This window comes from Sciurus carolinensis, chromosome 4, assembly GCF_902686445.1.
Source record: "Sciurus carolinensis chromosome 4, mSciCar1.2, whole genome shotgun sequence".
NCBI classification, from domain to species: domain Eukaryota; kingdom Metazoa; phylum Chordata; class Mammalia; order Rodentia; family Sciuridae; genus Sciurus; species Sciurus carolinensis.
Window position 1 is genome coordinate 24,315,586 of NC_062216.1, and position 18,409 is coordinate 24,333,994.

Genomic DNA, 18,409 nt, shown 5'->3' on the forward strand with positions numbered 1-18,409 from the left:
TCTTTGATTTAAAAAAAATGAAGGCAGAATTTTGCTATAATTAGTTATTTGCTGTCTCATCATCGATGTTTTTTTTTTTTAGTCATATGCTTTTTTCATTGAATTTTTTCCAAATTTCCAACATAAGCAATTTTTAATGACAAGGTTATAAACTAGAAAAATACATGTGTACTCATAATTTGAACTCATTTTTCTGTCTCTAAATAACACTTTTATGAGACAGAAAATTAATATAGGAAAACAAAAAGATAGGAGGATCTAGCTCTTTCCATCCTTCACACTGCCATTAAGTGTTGGTGATATCTCTGTTCATGGACTTTAGTAGAAGAGAGTGCCAAGCAGAAAGGCGCAAGTAGGTTTCCTCTAATAGCACTGCCCAGGTTTGGGTCACATACTCAGTCATGCTTGGATGGGCTGCTGGCACAGGAAAATGAGGTTACTGGTTGGCTAGGACATTACTGGAATTAGACCTGTTATCAACCAAATAAAATTGAAGTTCTGTTAGCAAGGAAGAAGTTGGTATGACTGTAGGTAGGCAACCATTGGTGTTTTCTATACAGATTCTGTTCTCAAAGTCAGTTGGTAGAGTAATTATAATTATAATTATAATTATATTATTTACATAATAATTATGTAAAGTTTAAATTGAGTGATTCAAATTCTAAAAATTACATCTCAAAAAAAAAAAAAAAAAGTCTTTTATTTTGATAACCCTTTAGATTTGGGAAGATTATTGTACAGGTGGAGATAATCCAGGAATGCCCAGCAATAGAAATACATATGTGTTTGTTAGATAATTAATGTTCTTTTCATCATAGCTGATGTGGTCCTGTTAACAGCAGCAGGAAGGGGAATGTTGTATAAGTAGTGGGGCCAGAGATCAGATTTGCCATCATGATCTCAGACAAATGTTCAGAGGAAAAAGCTTGTTTCTGTTTGTGTTTAGTATCTGAGTATGGAAATGGACAGTAGGATAAGTTGGTATTAAATATTCTTTCTTGATGAAATCTGTAGAGGATACCCCCCCATCCTTACTAGAAAGTACTGATAGTGTTTTTAGTGTACATGCTGAAGGAAAGTCTGTAATGTTCAGTGACTTTCTTTTTTTTTTTTTTTTTTTTTGTGATGCTGGGGATTGAACCCAGGGCCTTATGCTTGAGAGGCAAGCACTCTACCAACTGAGCTATCTCCCCAGCCCATGTTCAGTGACTTTCAAGTTGAAGACATGAATTTATATCCTGACTCTTCTAGTTGCTAGCTCTGTACCCCCCGGCAAGTTATTTGCCTCTGGTTTTTCCTTTGTGAAAAATAGTAATATTCTTTAAGTGATTACTCTGAGAAAATTGAGTGTATGTAGAGATAAATGATATATGTAGAATTCTTAGCAGAGTGACTGACTGACTAACAATAGGAACCCAGTAGCTGTTAATGTCCTTCTGTGTTACTTCCCTTTTGGCTATGTTAGGACTCTATTCCCTGCAACATAAACAATTCCTTTTGTGTTAACATTCAAGTGAGATGTCAGTAGCATTTCCAGTACTATTAATGAAAAAGATATAGCTATAAAATTCAGACATGTCATCTAGATTAGGATTTAGGTTGTTAGAAACTGCTTTGGACTCTGCTGACTTAAGTAGTAGGTAGTTGTTTGTTCATAGGTCTTGCTTTAAAAATTCTATAAGATGTGTACTTACTAGTCTCAAAAAAAATGGAATAAGCCACTGAGAGTGAAAATAAATAATCTAGGGAACACTTATTAAAAAATACAAAACAATAGAAATTATCCGTAATGACTAATTATCATTATCAGTTAAAAATTAAAGCTTGTGAAAACCTGAAAAAGTAGTCTTGATATTATATATGTATACACACACACACACACACACACACACACACAAATAAAATTGGAATGAGTCATTTTAGTTCATAATTCAAAATCTTTGGAAAATGCAAACGTTTTCATTGCAAGTAATAGGGAGGGAGGTCCAAGATTTTGCTGTCCGAGATGTATTCATTAAAAGAAACCATATGACTCTTGCCTCATTGAAAATTAAGCACATGACTATTCATAAATATAACTTTAGAATTATTCTTCCAAGATACTGTCTTGAATTGAAGTAAAATAAGTTATGGAGCAAAAACTGTATTCAACTACATGTTTAAGCAAATAATTTTCAGTGGTTACTTTGTTGATAACATAGTTATGCTACTAAGTTTAAAATTTAAGCACCTATTTGCTTTTTTATATGTTTGAAATGTTTTACTTGCCAGTATCAAGGATAATTCCCAGGTTTCTAGATTTGTATAGACAGAATACAGATTGAGAGGATTAACTCCTAATTGCTTCAATTCTTAGAACCTTAAAAAACACTTCAGAATTAGTAAAGAACAAATGTTCAGAGTTCTGGAAATCTTGGGGCATGTGATAACTGGTAATGGAATACTGAGACATTATATGAATTATTTTATTTTGTTTTCCATACAAGTGTATGTTTGAAATGCTTGGGACCAGAAATGTTTTGGATTTTGGATTTTTCACATTTTGTGATAATCGTGTCTACATATGAAGTGTTTTGGGCATGGGACCAAAGTTGAAACATGAAATTAATTTTATATTCATAGCCAGGAGGTGATACTGTACAGTATTTTTAGTGTGTCTATCACATAAGTTATAGAATTTTCCACTTCTGGTGTCATGTTAGAGCTCAAGAGTTTTACGTTTTGGAAAATCTTAGATTTTGGATTTTTAGATAGGTAGGGCTGCTCAAGCTATGTAATACTTCTTGACCCTCAGAACTCGGAAACCATAGAGTATACAAGACTCAGAAGTAGATTTTCTGCCTAAGGTCTTGTGACCCTACCATCTATACTAAAATGTATTTTTTGAGCTTCCAGCATTCATATTCAAGTCTCTATTATTAGATTTATTTTTATTCAAAATGTTTATAATTTTATTTAAATCATATCCCTTTTGGGTGGGATATTTATAAATACTATGTCTATGAGAAGTATTTCAGAAGAAAGACCTGGCGAAGTAGATGCAGAATGACTATTCCAAAAAGCTGGCTGGCCTTAACAAGACACCTCTTAGGATGAGAACACCTCACAGTCTGGGATCCAGTCATTGGTCCTACAGACACAGAGCATGGTACCATTATCATGAAACTTGAGTTGTAAGAAGTGAATTTATATTAACCAAGGTTTTAGATATCTGTGGTTTAAACCACAATGCAAAGTTATAGTGATAAATATACTAATATGCTATGTTAGTCCAAAAAGGATGTAAAGCAGCTTATAAAGATTTTATAAAATTCCATTTTTAATGTATTTGACAATGATGAAGCCACGGGTCAAAAACTTGAGATGAGACCAATTAAAAGATGTTATTAAGCCAGGTATGGTGGCATATGTCTGTAATCTCAGCGACTTGGGAGGATGAGTCAGGAGGATCACAAGTTTGAGGTTACCCTCAGCAATTTAGTGAGACCCTGTCTCAAAATAAAAAATACAAGAATGTATTTTTTACACGTAGTTTAACAGTGGAATCCCCTGGGTTCAATCCCCATTACCACAACCACACACACACAAAATGTTACCAATGTTTTTTCTAAGGAGAGACTACAAATTTGTCTCTTAAATTTTATAGCAACAAGTGAATAAAAGCACCTGTTTGGTTCAATGAGTCATAGTGTTTATAAGAGAAAATACTAACCAGTAGCTCACACCCTATTACTGAGACACACTACACTGAGTGACCTTCTTTTCTTTTTCTGGTGACATTTCAATGTGGTTACTACATAATGTATAAACTAATGATTTTTTGAGGAATATGCTTGGAGTAAACAGCAACGATTTTCACAAGGTTTCTGTTATAATATCTATTGATGTCTCCTAATTTTATCACAGGATCTATTTCTACAAGGGTACCAGTTGAGCATCCCTAATCCAAAAATTTGAAATCCAAATGCTCCAAAATCTGAAACTCTGTGAGCTCAAAAATGATGCTACAAGTGAAAAATTCCATATAATAAAACTATTTTATGCACAAAATTATTTCAAATGTTGATTAAAATTACCTTCAGGCTTTGTATATGAGGTATGTTTAAAACATAATTGAATTTTGTATTTAGAATTGGGTCTCACCCCCAAGATTTTTCATTTTATATATATGAAAATATTCTAAAATCTGAATCAGAAATTTAAAACACTCTGGTCCCAAGCATGTTGAATAATGGATGCTCAGCCTCTATGGCATTGATTAGTTGTGACACTATGGCAAAATTTATAAATGTATTTTAGAGTACCTTGGAATAGATGAACTATATAGAATTTTGGAAAGTTATCAATATGTATTTTTTTCCCTGAGATTTGATAGGGATTTTAGAATGATATCTGAAGTATTTATTTAGCTAACTTTCCTTATGAAAGAAAACAGGCCAGGCACAGTGGTGCATGTTTCTAATCCCAGCTCCTTAGGAGGCTGACATAGGAAGATTGCAAGTTCTAGGCCAGCCTGGGAAACTTAGTAAGACCTTGTCTCAAAATAAAATAAAGGGCTGGGGATGTCCCTCAGTGGTAGAGTACTTGTTTAACATGTGGAAGACCCTGGGTTCAGTTTTACTAGATGTTCTCTTAATGAAGTAAAGACTGTCCATGGGCCAGTTTTTACCCACATCCTCACCAGCATTTATTATTGTTTGTATTCTTGATCATTACCATTCTGACTGGAGTGAGGTGAAATCTTACTGTAGTTTTGAATTGCATTTCCCTAATTGCTAGGGATGTTGAACATATTTTCATATATTTTTTGACCATATGTATTTCTTCTTCTGAGAAGTATCTGTTGAATTCATTTGCCCAGTTATTAATTGGGTTAGTCATGCTTTTTGTTTTTTGTTTTGTTTTTTTGGTGTTTTTTGAGTTCTTTACATATTTCGGATATTAATCCCGTGTTAGAGGAGAAGCAGAGTTTTTTTTTTTTTTTTTTTTCCATTCTGTAGGCTGTCTTCTCACTCTTAATCATTTCCTTTGCTGTACAAGGCTTTTTAATTTGATGGCATTCTATGTATTGATTCTTGGTTTTAGTTCTTGTGCTTTAGGGGTCTTTTGAGGAAGTTGGTGCCAGCATCAATATGATGGGAGTGTTGAGCCTATGTTTTCTTCTAGCACTTGCAAGTTTCTGGTCTAATTCCTAAATCTTTGATCCATTTTGATTTGAGGTTTTTTTGTTTTGTTTTGTTTTGTTTTGTTTTGGGGGGGCATCAGGGATTGAACTTAAGGATACTCATCCACTGAGCCACATCCCCAGCCCTATTTTGTGTTTTATTTGAGACAGTCTCGCTGAGTTGCTTAGCACCTTGATTTTGTTGAGGCTGGCTTTGAACTCGTGATTCCCCTGCCTCAGCCTCCTGAGCCTCTGGGATTGTAGGCATGTACCACCATGCCCAGCTTGATTTGAGTTTTTTTAAAAATATATATTTAGTTGTAGATGGACACAGTACCTTTATTTATTTATTTTTATGTGGTGCTAAAGATCGAACCGAGTGCCTCACACGTTCTAGGCAAGCACTGAGCTATAACCACAGGCCCTCAATTTGAATTTTGTGCAGGGGGAGAGATAGGGATCATTCTTTTACATATGGATATCCAATTTTCCCAGCACCATTTGTTAAAAAGACTGTCTTTTCTTTCATATATATTTTTGGCACCTTTGTCAAGTATCAGATGGCTGTTGGTCTGTACTACAAACATTTTAAAAACTAAAATAAAGCTAAGTATTCTCCCATGTTATTCACAAAATAAGAGGCTTTGAGGAACATTTCTTCTTTTAGGCAGCAGTTCCCTAACTTTTTATTCCAAAACTCCCTTTCTACTTTTGTGGTCCCCTAATAACTTTTTAAAAAGTGTAGGTTAATGACCAATGTTTACCATAGTCGAAACTAAAACAGAAGAATTTAAAAACCTTCAATTCATTTAAGAATAACAATAGGGCTGGGGTTGCAACTCAGTGAAAGTTCTTGCCTAGCCTGCACGGGGCCCCAGCAAACCCCTCAACATACAAACACAACAAACAGCCCCCACAAAAAGCAATAATAAACGAATCGCATTTTAACATTAATAAGGTTTTAATAAAAAACATATTTTCCAAAATTAAACGTAGAAGAATGGCATTGTTTTACCTATTACAAAGTATGCCCAGGACTGGGGAGGGCTGGGGAGTAACTCAGTGGTAGAGTACTTGTCTAGACCGCATGGGGCCCTGGGTTCCATCCCTAGTATGGGTGTGTGTGTGAGGGTAATTTTTAATGTTTGGTTTAAGAGAAGATAGCTAGATTCTCACATGTTCCTTGATCTCTTCTAATGTTTTGGTTAAAATTACCAAAAACAGATAATAAGATCCAACCTTTTATAAATATGAAGTTGGAAAAAATAATTTAATAGCTTTTTCAGATTGTTGTGAATATTCTTCTTTGAAATCATATCAGAACTTGACAAGTGAAAATTTCTTAAGGGTTAATTGCAATGTGAAAACCCTATTAATGAACATTTTGTTTCGTTAAATTAAAATCCATTGGCTCATCTTGCACTTCTAATGGATCTATTACCCATGCATGACTTTATAATATGTATTAATCATTTGGAAAATTGATTCATTGATATATTAGTTTGTCTAAAGCTTATATAACAAAGAATCACAAACTGAGGTAGCTTTAAACCACGTATTTATTTTATCTCATTTAAACCACATATTTATTTTCTCTCTCTTCTGGAGTTGACAGGGATGGTTTTCTTCTGAGGCCTTTCCTTAGTTTATAGATAGTCATCTACTCTCTGTCTTCATATGATCTTTCCTCTCTATTTATATCCTAATCTTTTCTTCTAAAGAGGCTAATCACATTGGGTTTTTACCCACCATAATGATCTTATTTACTTTAATTACCGCTTTAAAGAGATCATTTGGACCTTATCACCAAGTGTAGGCACTTCCTGAAAGACTTTAAGATATGAATTTTGGAGGAAAACAAGTCAATCTGCAATGATGATCTGTGTAGATCTTGCGAGTGTTCACATATTTCACCAAATCAAGAAGACACGTATTTTACTATCACCATCAATCCCATCAGAAAAGTCTTTAAATATTGGGAAGATATTTGACTTACAGTGGTGAATGTAAGTTTCTAAAATTTAATTTTTGCTTGAAAGCTTAAATTTTGTTATTGACAACAAATACTGTCAGTTTTTTTACTTGAAGAGACAGGCTCATTTTATTTGTGCTGAGAAAATGTCTGCCAGAGCTCTAGATCTAAATAGCTATAGTTAGCATTCTTTCAATGAAAATGGTAAACTGTATGTGACACACACCTGTAATTCCAGCTGTTTGGGAGACTGAGGCAGAGGATTTCAACTTTGAGGCCAGCCTGGGCAACATAGCAAGACCCTGTTTCAAACAAAACAAAACTACACACAGAACAAAGACTGGTCCCTGAAAAAAAGTTCAGCTCACAATTCAAACATTCACACAAATGCTTTTCCTTAGCATGGAATCTTTGTACAACAGTATATTGTCCACATAGACTATTAAAAGGATAGTATTCTTAAGAGTTATGACTTAATAAATGAATATTATTTATAGTTTCACCAAAGTCATTTGGAAGAGAAACTGACTTTTTTTTTTTTTCCAAGTACATGATGGTGAAAAATACAATGACGTCTAGTACATTCTGGTGCCACTGCTTTGAGTTATGCTAGGTGACAGCTGTTTTAGCCACTATTGCTTTTGTAACACAATTGCAAAGGTCATGAAAAAGACAAAGAATGTTTGTGGGTTGGCTGAGTAATGGCTCCTCCCCACCCTAATTCCTGGCACTGCTAGCAAATGTGATATAAAGCACTTCCTTGTGATTCGATCAAAGTTTGAGATGGAGAGATTACATGGATTGCATGGGTGGTGCTAATGCAATCACAAGGCCCTCAAAGAGGGAGGCAGGAGGATCCAGGTGAGTGCTAGACACTGTGAAGGAAGCAAGTGATTAAAGCAATACCAGGAAGATACTGAGTCAAGCCTCTGGAAGCTGGAAAAAGCAAGGAAGCCATTTTTCTTGAGGCTTCCAGAAAAAGTGCAGCCTGTAAAAACGTCAGAGGCCAAGGAGTTTAGGAAGACATGAGAGCTAAGTACAATGTGGCATCCTGAATTGGAGCCTGGAAGACAAGGAACATTAGTAGAAAAGCTGCTGAAATCCAGATAAAGTCTAGGGTTTACCGTCATAATAATATTCCACTGTTAGTGTTTTAATTTTGACAGATGTGCCGTGGAAATAAAGGTGTTAATAATTGGGGAAAATCATTGAGGTATTCAGGATCTTTTTGTACTACCTTTGCAATTTTTTGAAAATCTAAAGTTATTTTTAAAAATGGAGCTTTTATATATAAGCAAAATGTGCTTATTTTAGAAAATATTGGTGATAAAGAAAAATATAAGGTTAGAAAATAATCCTACAATGCAGGAGTAACCAGTTTTTTTTTTTAAAGACTTAATTCTGTGCATATTCCAGTCAACAAATAATTATTAGTATACTTATCCCAAGATAAGTGCTTGGGAGAGAGCAGTGAAGAAGAATGATGTGGGTCTTTGTCTTAGGGAGCTCATACTGCAATGAGAGAAAACTATTACAATAAGTAAATAATCCTACAAAAAGCCCCACAGTTATATTGTGATACGTAAAATGTTTAATGTGAGAGCCAGTAAGTGGGGGAACCTAGTATATGATATTTAAGGTGAGAACTGAAAAATGAGTACAATTCAGACAGAACGAGGGAGGCACTGGGACCCGGGTCTACAGAGAGCAGTTTGCAGGCACAGGATGCTGTAGTGAGGAGGCAACTCGGGTAGGAAGGGTTGAGGCTGAGAGAATGGTGGCTGGAGTGCAGAGAGCCGGACCTGAAAGGAGGGGATTGAGGCTGAAGAGGTAGTTAAACAAGGGTCCAGATCATGTAGATTAGTTTTGGCACCTTTTTTCTGAAAGTAATGGGAATCACTGAGACTATGGAGGTAAATGTAATAATTATGAAGAGAGACAATGATCTAGTGTTTTGAAATCGATGGTAGAATTATTGCTAAAGATAAAAGTTTAAATGTTGCTAAACTGTTGGAGTTGATTGCTTTCTATGAATAGGAAGCTCTTTGGTATCAATTCAGTTTTAAAAGACTAATAAAATAACCCAAGACTAGCTTTTAGTAAACATAGTGTCCCTTATGTGGATTTATTTTTAAAAATTCTGATAGTATAAAGTTGTGGCATAGCTCAGAAATTCAAGAAAGGAATTCTGAGTTAGAACTAATTTGATTTTGTTCCAGTGTTTCAGAGATTAATTTGTGCATTTTGTCTTCAGTAGATGACAACTGATTTAGTTGTATTGTTTTATCTGGCATCTACCAATAACATTGGTTGTATTGTTCTGATGAATGAGATATTTGGCAACATCTCAGATTCTAAACTCTTAAGCCTTTTAGAAGTATGAAATCAATACATTGTGCATCTTTGGTAAAGGGTGTTGTAGGAAATTCTTAAAATGAAAACACCACGCTACCATTTAATAGCTGTCTGTTGGGAAAAGGTCAAAACTATTTCAATGGTCTACTCAGGGTTATTTTTAGAAATAAATATTCCAAAGTTCATCTGGTACTTAGTCTAAGCGAGGCTGTGTTCTTCATACATTTGATACCTTTACATTCTATTGCCAACTACCTTATAAGCATTTCCTGCACTGGCATCTTCAGACTGCTTCAGTGAGCTGCCTACTTACCTGTAATGTTTGTGGAAGGTAGGAGACTGCCCAAAGTTTGTGTGATGATGTGAGTAAGGTAATGCATTTAGGGAAAATTAGCCCATGTGAAATGGTGTGATTCAGGATGTTTCAAATGCACTAGGAAACAGAAAATGAGACTTAATATTGATAAACTGGTGCCTTCATAAAATCAGCTAGAGATTGCAGTGGGAAGCTAATCAAGTGCTCTGTGTCAGCTGAAGTCATTGGAAAGAAGTGAGCTTAATTTTTATTAAGACTATGCAGAACCTGATGATTTGTACCTCAAATATCATCTGCAGTTATTGCTATTACACTGGAAAAAATATAAAAATATTAATATTAAAAAGGTCCAAAGAAAGCTGACGAAAATTAAGAAATGAAGAGTTTTTTGTTTTTGGGTTTTTTTTTTTTGGTGTATGTGTGTGTACACGAGTTTGTTCACTCTACCTGTCTCCCTTGAATGTCATGATGTAATGACATTAACCTTTTTCTTGGTGCATGTACACTATTACATAGGACAATACCTAAGAACTACCTTGAAAGAGTTACCACTTAGAGGAAATTTCTTAGAAGCAGTGTTTAGAAGAAATTCAAAGTCAGTATAGATGCTGACTTGTTACCTGAAACTGATTGAGACTATAAATAAGATTAAGCTACAGGGGTGAGGAAGGGAAAAAAAAAAGTGAGTGGGAGAAGTTTCTAACTCAAAGACTTGAATTGTGACATAGCACACATCAGAAAATCCACAAAACATAATTTTACAGTTTAATGAGTTATTATAAAACAAGCATCTTTGCAGCCCTCCCAGGTAATAAAGCATAACCATCTTCCAAAAGCTTCCTGCATGTGCCTTCTTGATCATGACACCTTCCTTTGCCTCCAGAGGTAGCTACTCTAATTGTTTTACTGCTTTACTTTAAGATTTGATTATCTGTGCATCTCAAAGAATGTAATTTAGTATTACCAGGTTTTGAAGTTTAAATAAATGGAATCATTTGATGTGTACGCCTTTTTTTTCTTGTTTTTATGCAATGTGGTTTTCAAAAATCATCCTTGTTGCAGGTATTGCCATCTATGATTTTGTTCTAGAGTGTATCATTTTAAAATGAATATGCTGCATTTTACCCATTGATTATATTTTTGATATATCTTCAAGTTCTTAACAATTTTGGGGAGTTACAACAATGCTACTTTGTAAATTATGCATGTATCCTGGTGTGTAGGTGCAAAAATTTCATTTGTCCTGAGCATGAACTAATTGGGTCATACATTGTTTTCCATAGTGATAGTCCAGAATACACTTAGACCAAGGATGTATGAAAGTGTTCATTGCTCCATGTTCACCAACCACTCAATATTGTCAGACATTTAATTTTGTCACGGATTCTGATTGTGGTTTTAATTTTCATCTTCTTGGTAGCCAGAGAGGTTGAACATCTTTTCTTGCTTACCTGACTATTTGGAAATTCTCTTTGATATTTCTAAGAGGACATTTGCCCATTTTCTGTTGGTGGATCTTTTTTTAAAGATTGTAGTTCTTTGTTTTATAAACACAAACCTTTTATTAACTAATGGTGCTGTATATAATCTATGCTGTGGGTTACACTTTGCTGCTAATGGATATTCTGTGAACAGATTGTCTTAATTGTAATGTGGTCCTATGTATTAATCTCTTGCTTTGGTTTATGCATTTTGTGGTTTTTTTTTTTTTTTCCGGTACCTGGATTGAACCTAGGGATGTTTTATCACTGAGCTGCCTCTGAAGTCCTTTTTATATTATTTTTTTCATTTTTTTTTAAAATTTTTTTCATACATGTATGTAGAGTAATAATGTCTATCTCAATCTACAGTCCTTCCCATCCCTGCCCACCATCGCCCCCTTCCTCCCCTCTGTACAACCAAAGTTCCTTCATTCTTTCCTATCCACCCCGCCCTATGGATCAGCATCTGCTTATCAGAGAAAACATACAGCCTTTGGTTTTTTGGGATTGGCTTATTTCACTTAGCATTATATTCTCAGTTCCATCATTTATCTGCAAATGCCATAATTTCATTCTTCTTTAAGGCTGAGTAATATTCCATTGTGTGTATGTACCACGTTTTCTTATCCATTCATCTGCTGACGGGCATCTAGGTTGATTCCATAGTTTTGCTTTTCATGAATTGAGCTGCTATAACATGGTCAGCATCATTCGCAATGAAGGAAAATTGAAAGGCTTCCCCTAAAACTGGAAGAAGGCAGGGATGCTCTTTTTTACCACTTCTATTCAACATCATCTTGAAACCTATCAGAGCAATCAGACAGATGAAAGAAATTAAAGGGATACAACTAGGAAAAGAAGAACTCAAACTATCAGTATTTGCCAACAACATGATTCTCTATTAGAAGATATCTAAAAAATTCCACCAGAAAACTTCTAGAACTCATAAATGAATTCAGCAAAGTAGGAAAATATTCAAAAATCAAATGCCTTTCTATATTAAGCAACGAATCCCTGACAGAGAAATTATGAAACTACCCCATTCACAATAGCCTCAACAAAAATAATACATGGGAATCAATCTAACAAAAGAGATGAAAGACCTCTACAATGAAAATTACAGAACACTGAGAAGAAATTGAAGAAGACCTTAGAAGATGGAAAAATCTCCCATATTCTTGGATAGGCAGAATTAATATTGTCAAAATGGCCATACTGCCGAAAGTGTTATACAGATTCAGTGCAATTATTATTGTAATCCCAGTGACATTCTTCATACAAATAGAAAATTCAGTCAGAAATTCATTTGGAAATATAGAGACCCAGAATAGCCAGACAATCCTTAGGAAGAAGAGTGAAGCAGGAAGCATCACACTACCACACCTTAAACTACACTACAGAGCAATAGTAGCAGAATAGTAGCCATGGTATTGGCACCAAAATAGACATGTAGACCAAAGGGTGCAAAATAGAAGACACAGAGACAAACCCACATATATGGTTATCTCATACTAGACAAAGCTACCAAAAATATACATTGGAGAAAGATAGCCTATTTATTGTCTTTTGATACAGGGTCTGCTAAATTGTCTGAGGCTGTTCTTTAACATGTGGATCTTTCTGCCCCAACTTCCCAAATCACAGGGAATTTAGGCCTGCGCCCTTGTGCCCACTACCTTGTTTTTTTTTTTTTTTTTTACGGACTGCATTTTCATTCTTTGTACACAAATGTGATACAACTTTCGTTTCTAGGGTACATGATATAGATTCACACCATTCATGTAATCATACATATACATAGGGTAATGGTGTCTGTCTCATTCCACCATCTTTCATACCCCGCCCCCTCCCTCCTCTCTTATCCCTCTACATAATCTAAAGTTCTTCCATTCTTCTCTTACTGCCCCCCCATTGTGTATCATCATCCATTTATCAGGGAAAACATTCAGCTCTGGTTTTTTTGGGATTGGCTTATTTCACTTAGCATGATATTCAGCCAATTTCATCCATTTATCTGCAATGCCATAATTTTATCTTCTTTAAGACTGAATAATATTCCATTGTATATATATACTTTTTCTTTATCCATTCATCTATTGAAAGGCATGTAGTTGGTTACATAATCTAGCTATTGTGAATTGAGCTGCTATAAACATTGATGTGGCTGCATTACTGTAGTATGCTAATTTTAAGTCCTTTGGGTATAACTGAGAAGTGGGATAACTGGGTTAAAAGGTGGGTCCATTCCAAGTTTTGTGAGGTTTTCTCTACACTGGCTTTTTAGAGTGGCTGCACCAATTTGCAACTCCACCAGCAATGTACAAGTGGTGCCTTTTCCCCCACATCCACACCAACACCTATTATTGCTTATGTTCCTAATAGCCATTCTAATAGAGTAAGATGAAATCTTAGAGTTGTCTTAATTTGCATTTCTGTGTGTGTGCCTACTGCTTTTATATTTTAATTACAAAAAAATTCATACCTTTAAAGTCATGAAGATATTTTCCTGTATTATTTTGTAAGAACTTTATTTGCATTGTACATTTAGGTCAATAATCATCTGAATGTGTATGTGGCGCGCACCTGTGTATTAGGGTGTATTTAATTTTTTTGCCATATACCCAGTTATCCTTTTATCAATTACTAAGAAAACCATTTTTTCCCCAGTCTTTTATAGTATTATACCTCCGATCTGTATGAAGGACCCAAATATAGGATGATCTATTTCTATACTCCCTATTCTGTACTATTAGTTTATTTTTTTGTCCCAATATGATTATTTGTCTTGTGCTGTGGCTGATCCTAATTCCCCTTTTCTCCCTTCTTTCCTCCACACCCCTCCTTTTCCTTTTTCTTCTTCCTTTTCCTTTTCCTTCCCATCTCTCTATATCCCCAGCTCTTTTAAATATTCTATTTTTAGTACATGGCTGTTCCAAGCTGTTATTTAACTTGAAATCTTCTTTCCTTACCCTCCCAAGTAAATGGAATTACAAGGAGTAGGTCACTGCAGCTGGCTGGTTAAGTTTTTATTTGATTTATAATATTATTACATTGTGGTCAGGAGAATATACATTGTATAGTTTTAATAGTTGAAATTTTTTTTCAGCTTGCATGGTGACTCAGGAAAAAGTTAATTTTTATAATATTCCTTGTCGCTGTGAGAGAGAGAAACAGAAAGAAAGAATGAATGCGTTTTTTTTTTTTTTTTTTTTTTTTTTTTTTTTTTTTGGTTATTATGTGGTCTTAATTTCTATTGGGTAAGGGTTGGTTACAGGCTGTTGAAATCACTTGTTTTCCTTTCTTAATTTTTTCCTGTTTAACTATTACGTATTTGCTAGGATGTGTTAAGAATTTTCACTCTATTTACACATTTGCCTACTGATACTTGTCATTTTGTCAGTTTTGGCTTTATGTACTTTGATCTCATGTTAGTAAGTTATATATTCTTGAATTGGACCGCTTTATTTTTAAATGACTTCCGTTATTTCCAGTTACATTTTCCCCTTAATGTTTACTTTGATATCACTCCCTGATTTTCTTTGAATTAATGTGTGCATGCTATACTTCTTAGAAATCCTTTAACTTTTAGCATCCTTGTTTTAGTTGATACAGTTAAAATCACATAGTGGATTTTAAAACTCCATTTAGATAATATTTATCTTTAATTGAGCATTTATGCCATTTATACTTAATGTAAATATTGGTGTGTGAGTTTATGTATTTCTGAAAATTAGAACTCTTCAATCTTTTTTTGCCTTAGTCCTCGAACTAGCTTGAGTTCACGTGTGAGTATATTTGGCAAAGTCCTTGAAAATGGCTTGTCTCATTAAAAATTAACTCTATACAATAGTATAAAAATACTATTTTTTGGTTCTGATTTTGAAAGTGATTTATGTGATGTTTGTGAAAGAAAAACTTCATGTTTTTTAGTTCTCTGATAGTTATTTGAGTAACCAAATAGCTGTGTTAAGAATTAAAATCTTTTATGTTTATGGGGAATGCATATTTCAAACAAATTTTTTTTTGATGCTGGAATTTTCTGGCTTGTCTGTTAGAATTCTCAACTGTTTTTTCTTTCATGCTATAATAATTTTATAGCTATGTGTGTAGCTTGAATTGATTTTTCCTCCTTATGGGCTTTGCTTTGTCTACTCCCCACCAACTTTTTTAGTTTTCCATGCTTAGGGAAGAGGACTTGACAACCACAGGTTAAAGTATATTGCCACATTAGGTGTGCACATGTAAATTTGCAGTACCCACTAACCATTGTGACCTGTGTTCTTTTCACCTGCTTCTTCCAGTAATGCTTTTAGTTTCAGGAGTGAAGGATATAATTTTTAACTACCTTTATCTAATACAAGTGCTTTTATTTAATTTATAAAGCCATTTAAATATTTTCATTATTCAAAATCTTAAAGTATATAGATGAGTAGTGTTATTCTTTTGTCTTCATCACTTAGCTTAAATAGTAATTCATGCCCAATTCGTTTCATCTCTATCCTTGTTTATTTTTTTTTATCCTTGTTTATTTTTAATTCAACCTGAAATATTTTATATAGGTGGATGTGCGCACACATATATTTCATTATGTATTTCTAAAAGAACAAGGTTCTTTTAAAACTATTATCTAAAATAAGAATGTTCCTTAAATCAAATATGTTTCACATTTCTCCAATTGCTGCATTAAAAATTATATGTCAAAATCTATATATCCTTCAGTCTTTTTGGGTTTTGTTTCTAAACTTTATAAGTTCCCTTCCTTTTTCCCTCACTATTTGTTTCCTTGTTGAGTTTTCCTGATTGCATATCTGGGCTGTCATTTAACATGTTTGTCTGTCCCTGTATTTTTCTGCAAATTGGTAGTCAGATCTAAAAGGAAAAAAGAAAAAAAATGTTTTTAAATATAATATCTCTTAAAACTAGGGTGATAGATTTCTCACTCTTTAGAATTATAAGGGGCTTTAGGTGGAAACCATTGCGATGCTCTTGTCATCTGTCCTTCCCTCCCCCTGGTTTTTAGATAGTAGTAACATCCCAGAGAGGTCGTGGTGTGTGTAGAATCCCTTGTCTAGTGGAGGTTAAGTTAGAATCTAGGGTTTCTTTTGAAAATAGAAATATTCTTTTCTTCTGAATTTTTAAGTCCTACATGTTCTACCACTTCAGTATTTTTGATTCATTAGGTGTTAATCCTGAGCATTGTCCCAAGCTATGCATAGAACTTCATGAATTTGTCTCTCTGCTCTCCTACTTTAGCCTCACCCTTATTGTAATTCCTGTTATTCTGGTAGTATCTACTCTGTATCAGAGTTCTCTTTGCCACACCTTCCAGTGTACCTTTACTTTTCTAAAGTGTGACTGGATAGCAGTTTAACCTGTCCATGATTCTTTTACTCTGAGAGAAGGTGATATCTATGGACCCCACAACATGAGAAATTTGATGAACTCATAAGTTTTTAAAATTTCACAGGTCTGTTACAAAGTAATATATATGTTTTACAAAATTAAAGTGATGTGGAATTAAACACTGAATGTAACCCCACCTCCCTACTTCTTTCTCATTCCTCATAACAATTATGAAGTTTGCTTGTCTCATTAAAAAATTAACTCTATACAAATACAGGCAAAATTATCTATATTACATGTACACACAAGTTTTTATCCTTAAAATAAATGTTTGCAAAACTTGTACTTGTGTATCGTTGTTAAGTTTTTACAGGGAGAATATTATCCTTTAAGTTAGCACTAGCTGTCATTTTCATTTTTATGACCAAGTTGTAGATCAGGAAAAACAAGTTTGGATAGTACCTACCAATACCAGGAAAACTTGTGGGTAGGTTTTTCATTTTATTAAAGACATGTAAGAATGTAAATAAAAACTAAATCATTTATAGGTATCATACAATGTGATTTTTAGAAAAATCTTGTGGCAATAGAACACACCAAAGAACCCCAAATGACCAAATTTATATTGAGGTAATTTAGTAAAATTAACTCTGTCAAAGCTTACCCTGTCCAAACAAAACAAAAAACTGTTTCCAAGAAAATTTGAAAACCACAGGGGATTCCACTACTTCTTTCTATCATAAATGTTAATAGCTAGCATCTGGATTAAATGGAATATTCCTGTGGCAATAATTCTAGTCTCTATTCTTTCTGGAACCCTGTCTCTCAAATCCTAGTGGGACTTTTCAAGAAGTTCTATTTATCTGAGGTTCATACTTTTGAAATATAGAACCGGTTTAGTTTATAAAATTGAAAGAAAAGTTTTAAAAAGACCCCAAATAATTAAAATGTACTAGACAAATTGGATATAGAACTTTTCTCTTATGCTTCTGAAATCTGCCTTTCCTTTCCTCACTGCAATTTTCCTATATTCTTGTTGAGTTGGAATGAACCTTAGAGGTTGTCTATTCAATATCAAAGAAAACATAATTTTCAGAAACCTCTCCAGTCCTACGAAATTCTCTCTAATGGACAATCCTCTTAAATTTAGTATCCTACATAATGGGCATTCCACAAAGAGAATATGACATTTTGAAGGAATCACCTTAGATGTAGCTATACATTTTTGAACTGTGATTGCAAATGAGCATCAGTTCTGTTTGAAATTTTGTTTGGAATAGCTTTAATAAAACTATTCTTAGTTATTTTGTGAATTTTATAAAAATATCTAACAGAGAAACAATTGGAGTACTTAACTTTGAAACACATTCTACCAAAAGCCTTTTTAAAGCACAAACTCTTTGTGAGATAGGAACAAATGGGTAGGTAAGAGAGAGCGGGAAAATCTCCTGCTTAGTAAATCTCTTTTTGCATATTTCCCGCACACAATAGTTAAGTTACTAGTATGTTGATAAGACGTTTCTTCTTCTCCTCCTAAACTAGAATGTCTACTGGTTAGTTCTTGAAGGTAACCAGAGGCTGCTGAAGGGATTAGTGAGAATAAAAACACTCAATTTTCAGTTAGTTGGTTTTTAAATCTTAATTAGACAACTATAGTACATTTTAGACAATTAAGAATACACTTAAAACCAAAAGTCTTGAGAGACCTTTGGTATGTTTTAGTTTTTATTGTTATGATTCATATAATTTACTGAATAAATTACTACATTTATAAAAGT

General features: G+C 34.0%; 1 protein-coding gene and 1 non-coding gene across 2 annotated transcripts in view; one reads left to right on the forward strand and one right to left on the reverse strand.

Annotated features, from left to right (window-relative positions):
- Positions 1–18,409, forward strand: part of Clcn3 (chloride voltage-gated channel 3) — an 82,680-nt gene that overhangs the window by 15,221 nt on the left and 49,050 nt on the right.
- Positions 1,121–1,194, reverse strand: Trnae-cuc (transfer RNA glutamic acid (anticodon CUC)). The gene has a single exon. It is a non-coding gene; the product is annotated as a tRNA-Glu (tRNA).